Source organism: Olea europaea, chromosome 11 (genome assembly GCF_002742605.1).
Source record: "Olea europaea var. sylvestris chromosome 11, O_europaea_v1, whole genome shotgun sequence".
NCBI classification, from domain to species: domain Eukaryota; kingdom Viridiplantae; phylum Streptophyta; class Magnoliopsida; order Lamiales; family Oleaceae; genus Olea; species Olea europaea.
The window spans coordinates 15,670,861-15,679,634 of record NC_036247.1 but is presented as its reverse complement, the minus strand read 5'-3'; positions in this window follow the sequence as shown (position 1 = coordinate 15,679,634).

Below are 8,774 nucleotides of genomic sequence, written 5' to 3'. Positions count from 1 at the left end.
CGATAATGTGAACACTCCGATACAAGCTATGATTTGGATTTTACACAACTGAGCAGTTGGGCTAGTAGGTATTCGTATAATAGCAATCAGTCGGCCTGAAAGTTTGAACTTGCTAGATGAAAGGAATAATATTATGTATTTTTCATGAAAGAGATCATAAATAAAACGGATCTCTCTATTATATTTTAGTTTGTTAATTTAGACCAGAAACAGAAGAAAGGAAAGTATTGATTTAAATTTACATTAGCAGACGTGATGTGAATTGCCTTATGATCTATCTTTGACACTGTTGATATGGGGCTGATGCTTTCAAATTTGAGCGCAACAATTAATAGCAGCGACAGTTCCTTACACAGAAAAGAATTTCAAGGGAAAAAAATTAAAATATATAATTGTCATCTAAGAAGCTCAGCTACTAGACAAAGCACAACTCTTAAATCTCGAGTTGTAATAATACATCACTCGCTTCTGTTGTTTCAAACTTTCACGCATTACTACTCAAGCTAATGGTGCTATTTATTAAGCTTCATATCTGAACGTTGAAGCCATGTGGAGGCATTGCATGTATATATCTGGTAGTCAACAAGAACAAAAATTTTAGAAAGGAAACAAGCTGCTCTTTGGCTGGAGCACTATCTTCATTCACAGTTCTTTAACGAAACACTTTCTCTTTTGGCCGAACCTCTGCATATCCGATGCTCCCCCTTAAAGCTGAAGTGTTTGCTGCTTTTAAAGCAAATCCGAAGAGTATATGTAGGAATGATTGATGTAACGTTTGTATTAATAGATGTCAAAATGTCAGCCTAGAATGTAGGACGGTTGATCCCTTGTTAGTGTAATTAATCAAAGGCAGAAAGTGATGGGAGGCTCCGACTAATGGGATGAGGCCATGTGATTCTGATCCAACAATGGATCACGTCGGCCTTAACTCTATAAATAACAACTCTTGGAACATGTTAAAGGATGGAGAACATACATAAAGACTTCATATAGTTGAAATTATAACCCTCTCTTGCTTGTTTCATGGTGTTTGAGCTTGGATTCATTTTATTTTGATAGAGTTGTTTGCGATTGAACTTTGATTTTGTGATTACGGTTGATTATATTGTTGGTGTTCGAAAGTTTTCATATTGCGTTTTAAAACATCTCCCACATTCATCATAACCGTGCTTCTCCGACCTGTTTTCGATAACAAAAAGTCCCGAAATTGGCTTGCGTAATTGCGAGTGGACTCGACATTTATTGTCCACATGGCCATTACGAAAAATGAGGTCAACACTATTTATTATAATACGTTGTTAAATTCATTTGGAGAAAAGGGGTCATGAACACACTCACAAAAAATAAGTGATATCTTTCCTTCCCCTATTCAAACATATTGTAATAGTAGTTCCTTTCCCTTGCCACTGGGTAAACAGTGTGATGACTGTATTTTATACACATTTGATACATTTATTGCTAATTGAGAGGATATTTATATAATTTTAGGTTAAATTATGTTAATGGTGGGTAAACCCTAATTCGAATGCACTTTGATGCAATTTGTGTGACTTTCTGGAGCGTAATTGGAGCTAGGGGTGGGCAAAAGAATTGAAAAACCGTTCAAAGAAAATCGAGTCGGGTCAGTTTGGGTCGGTTTGAACAAAAAATTGATTTGGTTTGGTTATTTTTAATCATTAAAAGTCGAGTCGGATTGGTTGCGATTTGAGGAACTAACCCATCAATTGACAAACCAACCGCTAATACACTATTTTTGTTTTTTTTATTTCGTATTTTGATATTAAAAAATTAAATAATAAAAAAACAAATGTAGTTCTTTCTCAAATAATTCACCATTTACATTTTACCAAAGCCTAAATTCCAATAGAAAAGAACAGCGTTGAGAAAAATTATTTGCAGTAAACTCTATTTACATATTGTAGCCTTACTTGTTCGTAGGTAATCATCGGATATATAGAATGATTTTGGGATAATCAACCATTTATAGATATAAAAACAATTTCTTATCCCAAAATAGGTAGGTAAATTTTCAAACTTGGTTTTGGTTTGGTCCGATTTCAACAGTTGGATTGGATCAATTTGAATTGGAATTTACCCAATTCGATCAATTTAGTTTCTATTTTAGGTTGGACTCGAAATCAACCCAACTCAATTATGCCCAGGCCTAATTGGAGTTGATTTGGAGCAATTTATGATGAATTGGATTTCATATGATCAATTAGAAGCATTAATAGAGCAATCGAAAGAGATTTACTAGTTTTGGGAGCTATATTCAACAATTGAAAAGTTTAGAAACTTGATTGCAAACTTTCGAAACTTGTACCGAATTAATTACGGGTGACTGAAGAATAATGAGACTCAAATTATGAAGATTCAAATATGAAGGACTAAAGATACAACTAGAAAGGGAACCGAGCTAAACATGGGAGAAAATTAAAGGTCCTAAGTGAGTGAGACCTTGTAATAGCATCCCACTATATTGTGCGATTGCACATGCATTTTGGGCAGAGAAAACTGATTTCCTTATTTGATTCAACTTCTTTTTGAAAAACAATTTGAGCAATTTTTTTGTCCTAATTCTTGTCCTATAAATATATATGTTTCATGTACAATTCAAGGGTAGAAGCTTACGGGCTCTTTTACATTAAAAAAAATGAAAATTACATATTCCATAAATTGAAGTAGAGCCATCGATCAAAATTCATATTCTTTGCAAAGCTTTGAAGCGGAAAAGCTCAGAAGGCTCTTGTATTGATTATTTATGAAACTTAAACTTTTTAAATCTTCATGAATAGTCAAGATCTTTATGTCAAATCCTAAGGAAATTAATTAATGCGGAACATATCTTAATCCATTGATGGGAATATTTAATCTTTAATCTTGATGATTGACTTCAATCTCCTTTTGTTTGACTTCTTGCTTCTAATCTTGATTATCATTTTCTTCAATTTAATTGCCTCGATCCTTCTTCTTGATTCTTGATTGTGGATTTTTGATATTTCTCTTCAATATATTTTCTCTTGTATTCTTGTGTTGATAGGATGACACAAAGAATGAGAAATACGTGTGAATTGGGGACCATAACCCTATCTATATCCATAAATATTTCACCCATCATAAAATACAATCTTATTGGATCCGGTCTCTACACATATTTAAGCCACGGTTTATTTAGATATCTAAAGCCCAACAACTTAAATTCTTTATTAGAGCACTTAAGTTGAGCTTCACCTTGAGATAACCTTCATACAAAATTAATTACATATGTAGACTCATATGACAAATTAATAGCTCAACAATCTTCCACCTGGGCAAAATATATTACCTTATAAATGTGTATAATCTTATGACGTCGAATCTTTTGCTATTATAACCAAAAGCATCTTCGAACAATCTCGTCTATTAATTATGTCAATATGGATCAAAGCGATCTTTGTTACAAACATCATAACTAAATACATCGGTGAGTATATCAATATAATCAAATGACATAAATCAAGTATGGATATGGAACATAGAAATTACACATAACATGATCCAAACAATTCTATTTCCAACTGATCCTACCTTATTCTTTAGTGAGATCAAACCAAAATTTTAATTAGAGTGAAACTATATTGAATACTTTATTTTTGAAATTACCTGAATATCCATGGTTAAAAATGTGTGCCTAAAACAAACAGCATCCAAACACAAACTCTCACTAAACTACAATGTTATCAAAAGATGCAATGCTCATATGTACACTATGCTCATGAAAGACCTTAAATGGTAGTTCCTTAGTAAATGTATCCATAATCATAGATTTTGCCTCAATATGCTTTATAGAAACTTGATCACTCTAAATTATTTCCTTTAACAATTAGGAACTTAATGTCTATCAACTTTAATATCATCCAGCTCCTATTGGAATACCGTACTGCTATTGTCACATAATACCTTAAGTAGTCTTTCAATTCTATCCAAAATCTACAGTCCAATAACAAAATTTTACAATTATATTCTATGATCAAAATCAAAATATCTAATGATCTTCACTTGGTCTGATTTTATATATGTGATCATGTAATCGTTAGTTCTTTATAGATATCAAATACCCAATCCAGAGTTACTTAAGTATCTACCTAGTATTCCAACAATGAATGTTGTATCTAGATGTGTGCAAACCTAAGCATACGTTAAACTCCCAACTGCTGAAACATAGGAAATTTTCTGTATTTCCCTCTCTTTAAATTTATCCTTAAGGCATTCCTTACGACTAAACTTGTCTCCCTTAACAATAGGGATATCACCTGATTTACATTCTTGTATCCCAAATCCCTAAAGAACCTTATCGATATAGCTGTTTTATGATAATCTTAAAATACGCCGATCACGATGTGTTTGTATCCTTAACACAAAAAAGGCATCACCAAGATTTTTTTCCCATTTCAAAATTCCATGGCAGAAATATCTTGATTTTGTGCAATAAGTTTATATCATTGCAAATGAGTAGTATGTCATCTACATATAATATCAAAAAAATATGCTTACTCTTACTAACCTTGTGATATACACAACCATAAACTGCATTTCTCTCCAAATCGGACAAGATAATTATTTGATGAAATTTGTGTTCTTGAGGGTGTTGATTTATTTATTTTTTTTGGAACAATCTCTTGATTGTGTACAGTGTTCTTGAGGGTGTTGATTTTTTTTTTTGTGGAACAATGTACAGGGGGTTTTGTAATATTATCTTGATTGAAAATTGATTTCATAAACAAGATCTGGATCAAGAATTCGTCTTTGGTCCTTATCATTATCAATTGCAACAGAACAAATATGTGCATATTTTTCCTTAAATAAAAATTTTTTAACCGCAATATCTTATCTCCTCTTGCAAACTCTACATCCTCAAAGAATCGAAAATTTCACGTTTCAAAATTTGACTGATAGTAGGATCTTAAAAATTTGTAACCTTCACCTCTCAAAATATTTAATAAAATAGCAATTGATAGTTCTAGAGTCCAGTTTCCTTTTTATTTGGCTTATAAGGCCTTACCTTAGCTAGAAAACTCCAAATGTGCAAGTGCTTTAAAATAGGCTTCCTACCTGTCCATAGCTCATAAAGGTTTTGATAGTTGCTTTACTTGAAACTTTATTGAAAATTTAAGCTGCAATTTTTAGTACTTTAATATAGAGAGATTTTAGTATACTGTGGGACGATTTCAAATTTCTCTTGTAATTTAGCAAAGGCACAAGACATTCTCTTATTCCATCATATCTTCCATAATATTCACCACCACGGCCAGATTCGACTAGTTTTATTCTTTTGTCAAGTTGATTTTCAACTTTGGCCTTATAAGTTTTGAACGTGTCTAAAGATTGTGATTTATTATGAATGAGATACAAGTAGTCATAGCAAGAATAATTGTCTATGAACATAATATGTAACTGTTGGCCATTCCATGAAGCCAAAGGGAATAGTCCTTAGATATCTGAATGAATTAGTTCTGAGACTTTTAGAATCTTATTGACACCTAATCTCCTTATAATTGTCTATTTTCCCTTACTATAATTAACACAAACATTAAAGTATGTAAAATCAGGGAGATGAAGACTTCCTTCTAACACAAGCTATTCCTCTATCTTTTGAGAGGTGTAATATGATCACTTGTATCATAATAAAGCGAAATTTTCATTGGTTAATTATGTTTAATACCACGTGAATTTACATGCAAGATTTCTTCATAAGAGGCAATCGTATCAAGCAAATATAGTTTATTATAATCGGATAAAGAACTGGTATCCACAGTATTTGAATTAAGAAAAAGATCATTCTATTTTCAATTGAACAAGAGTAACCAAATTTGTCGAATATAGACACAAAAATCAAATTACATATAATAGATGCTATTGCAAATATCTCTTTCACATTCAAATAATAACCAGTCTTTAATGATAACTTAAAAGTCCTTATAACCTTAACTTTAACTGATTTGCCATCATCCCAATATAAATGAATCTTTTAGCATCATTGGTTTTGGGCTATTTAGGCACTGAATAGACACACTTATATGATTAGTGGCACCAGAATTATCCACCAAATATGTCTTGGTATTAAAAATAAATTAACTTAGAACAAACCAAAATGAGAAGTGTACTTTTCCTTACACGCCAAGCATGGTACTTAGTACAGTCCTTCTTCATGTGTCTCGAATATTCACAAAAGTAAAAACTAGACGATTAATTATTTTTAGGCTTTTGTTATTTCTTTGGAGCTGAACTAGATACAGCTTCCTTACTCTTTAACTTGTCCCTAGAGGTTCTTATCAAGTGAGTACTTTCAGTTCTCTCATGCTTTAAACTTTTTTCTTCTTACACATAGTATGAGATGAGCTCATCAAGAGTCTACTTCCCCTTTTGACATTTGTAACTAATTTCAAATTGACTGAATAGTGCAGGAAGAAAAAGTCAAACCAAATGCATGAGCAAGTTATCAGAAACCTAAAACTTTAATGCCTTTAATTTTAAAGCAAGATGAAACATCTCCATGATGTACTCCTTTATGTTTGCTTTAGTTTTATATTTTAGTAAAACAAACGTGCTAGTTTCGGCTTTATCGCCTTTTGCAAGGCATTTTCAATTTCTTTAAGAATTTCCTTGATAGTACTTACGTTACCGGACACAAACACTACTGAATGTAACTGGAATTTGACACTTCATGATCATAATACTCATGCATTTTAACGATTCCACTTTTGAAAGTCCTCTTTTTCATCAATGGAACTTTTGTCCAAAAGTGTAGTGGGTGGTTCAATCCTTAAAGTAAGGTCTAGATCCATGTAGTCAAGAAAGATAAATGTTCTCTTCCAGGTCGTTAAAATTTGATTCAAGCATAGGATTTGAATTGATGTTTACAGATATCGCAGAATTAGATGGATTAATCGAAAAGAGAATTTAAACCTAATTAACATGTACACATGAAAAAATATATTGAGCAATCCATAAATCCAAATAATGATGGGCTCCATAACAAGAGACCGGGCACAACATTGATATCTAATGTTTTGACAGAAATATCAACTTGTCAGTGGAACTCTTAGTATAGTAATTAAATATTGACAATAAGTCATATCAAACATTAAGTCTCGGACTGGCTCAATGTTAACATAAAAAGAAACTTTAAATTGTCACATATTTATTATTGCAGGTGTGCATAATTTGACCAAATATTGACCTTCCTATAGGCATGTGAATATCCACATGAATTACGTACATACAACCATCTTAATATTTCAAATAAAATAATCTGGTAAGAGAGGTTAATTTGGTAACATGTTGTTTCAATTGATTTATTTTAGAAAATTAGTAAACCAAACTTGTAATACCAAGATTTGAAATTGATTGCTTCTAATCCTTACATTTTATTTTATTTTTTCCTTCGTTTGTTTTAACAAAAAGTAGAAATTAAAATAAAATTGAATAGCAATGCAGCGTACTGAAAATGAGCACTGCAGCACCATGCAACTCTAGCCAGGGACAACCTACATAGAATTCGTGATTTTCATCTAATTGAAAAATCAATTGATCGCGCTTCCCGAAAATGACCACCTTTTATTCATTCATTAATTAAATCTAGGAATTACATGCATGTGTAGGTTACCAATTACTATACACAAAAGCAATAATCCCAATTTATATACGTTGCCCAACACACTTTATCAATGATGGATACAAAAGCAATTCTATATAAGAAATCTTGTGTTACTATTTGTCTTAATGGTTGTGTGCATACAAAACTTTTGCAGTTCAAAATTTTATATTGACAAAATAATAGAACAAACACATAAATCTTAATCTAAGATTAACAATTAGCATGACATTCAAAAGAAGTTGTTATTAATTTTACGTATTCAAATTTAACAATTAATTCTTAAAATTGTTAAATTTGAAAAAGAAAAAGAAAAAGAGAAGAGAGCTAAAATTTTACAATTTAGGGTAAAATTCACATCTTAACCCAAAGTATGAATTTCAATCCTAAAAAATCTTTCTTGAATCTCAATGTTTAACATTGAATTGGCTTTGATACCATTGTTAAATATTTATGAAACATAAACTTTAAATAGCAATAAATTGCCAAGATCTCCATGTCAAATCACCAAGGAAATTAATTAATGTGGGATACATCTTGATCCATTGATGGGAATCTTTAATCTTGAAGATCAACTTGCAATCCCTGATAGGACATGAAGTGTCATGATTTACATCCATTAATTCTTGCACTTTTATGATTAATTGACACCTAAATGTGCTAAGTACCCTTATATTGTGATTTAGGTTGCATTTGGATGATCATGGCATAAAATAGAAGAAAAGAGCGAACGAGGACTTAAATGGAAGAAATTGAAAGTTCAGGGACCAAGTTGCAAATAATTCCTAGATGAGACAAGCAATGGAATGAAGATTAAAGATATTGCGGATTCAATTGGACACAATTAGAAGTTGAAAGGTTGAAATTGCAAGAGAAATGATTTAAAAGAATCGAAAATTGAATTCGGAGACTAAAATACAACATTTGAAAGAAATTATGCCTGGGCGATAGCCCAGTTATAAATTCCGGGCGACCGCCCAACATCAGAATTCAATTACCAAAGCAAAATTCTATGCCTGAGTGATTGCCCGAGTTTTGCCTGGGCTATCGCCTAGGTCAATCACGGCGAGAAAAATCTGGTTTCCTTTTCTGATTGAAATTCTTATGGAAACAAATCTTGGGAAAGATACTAAATCCCTAG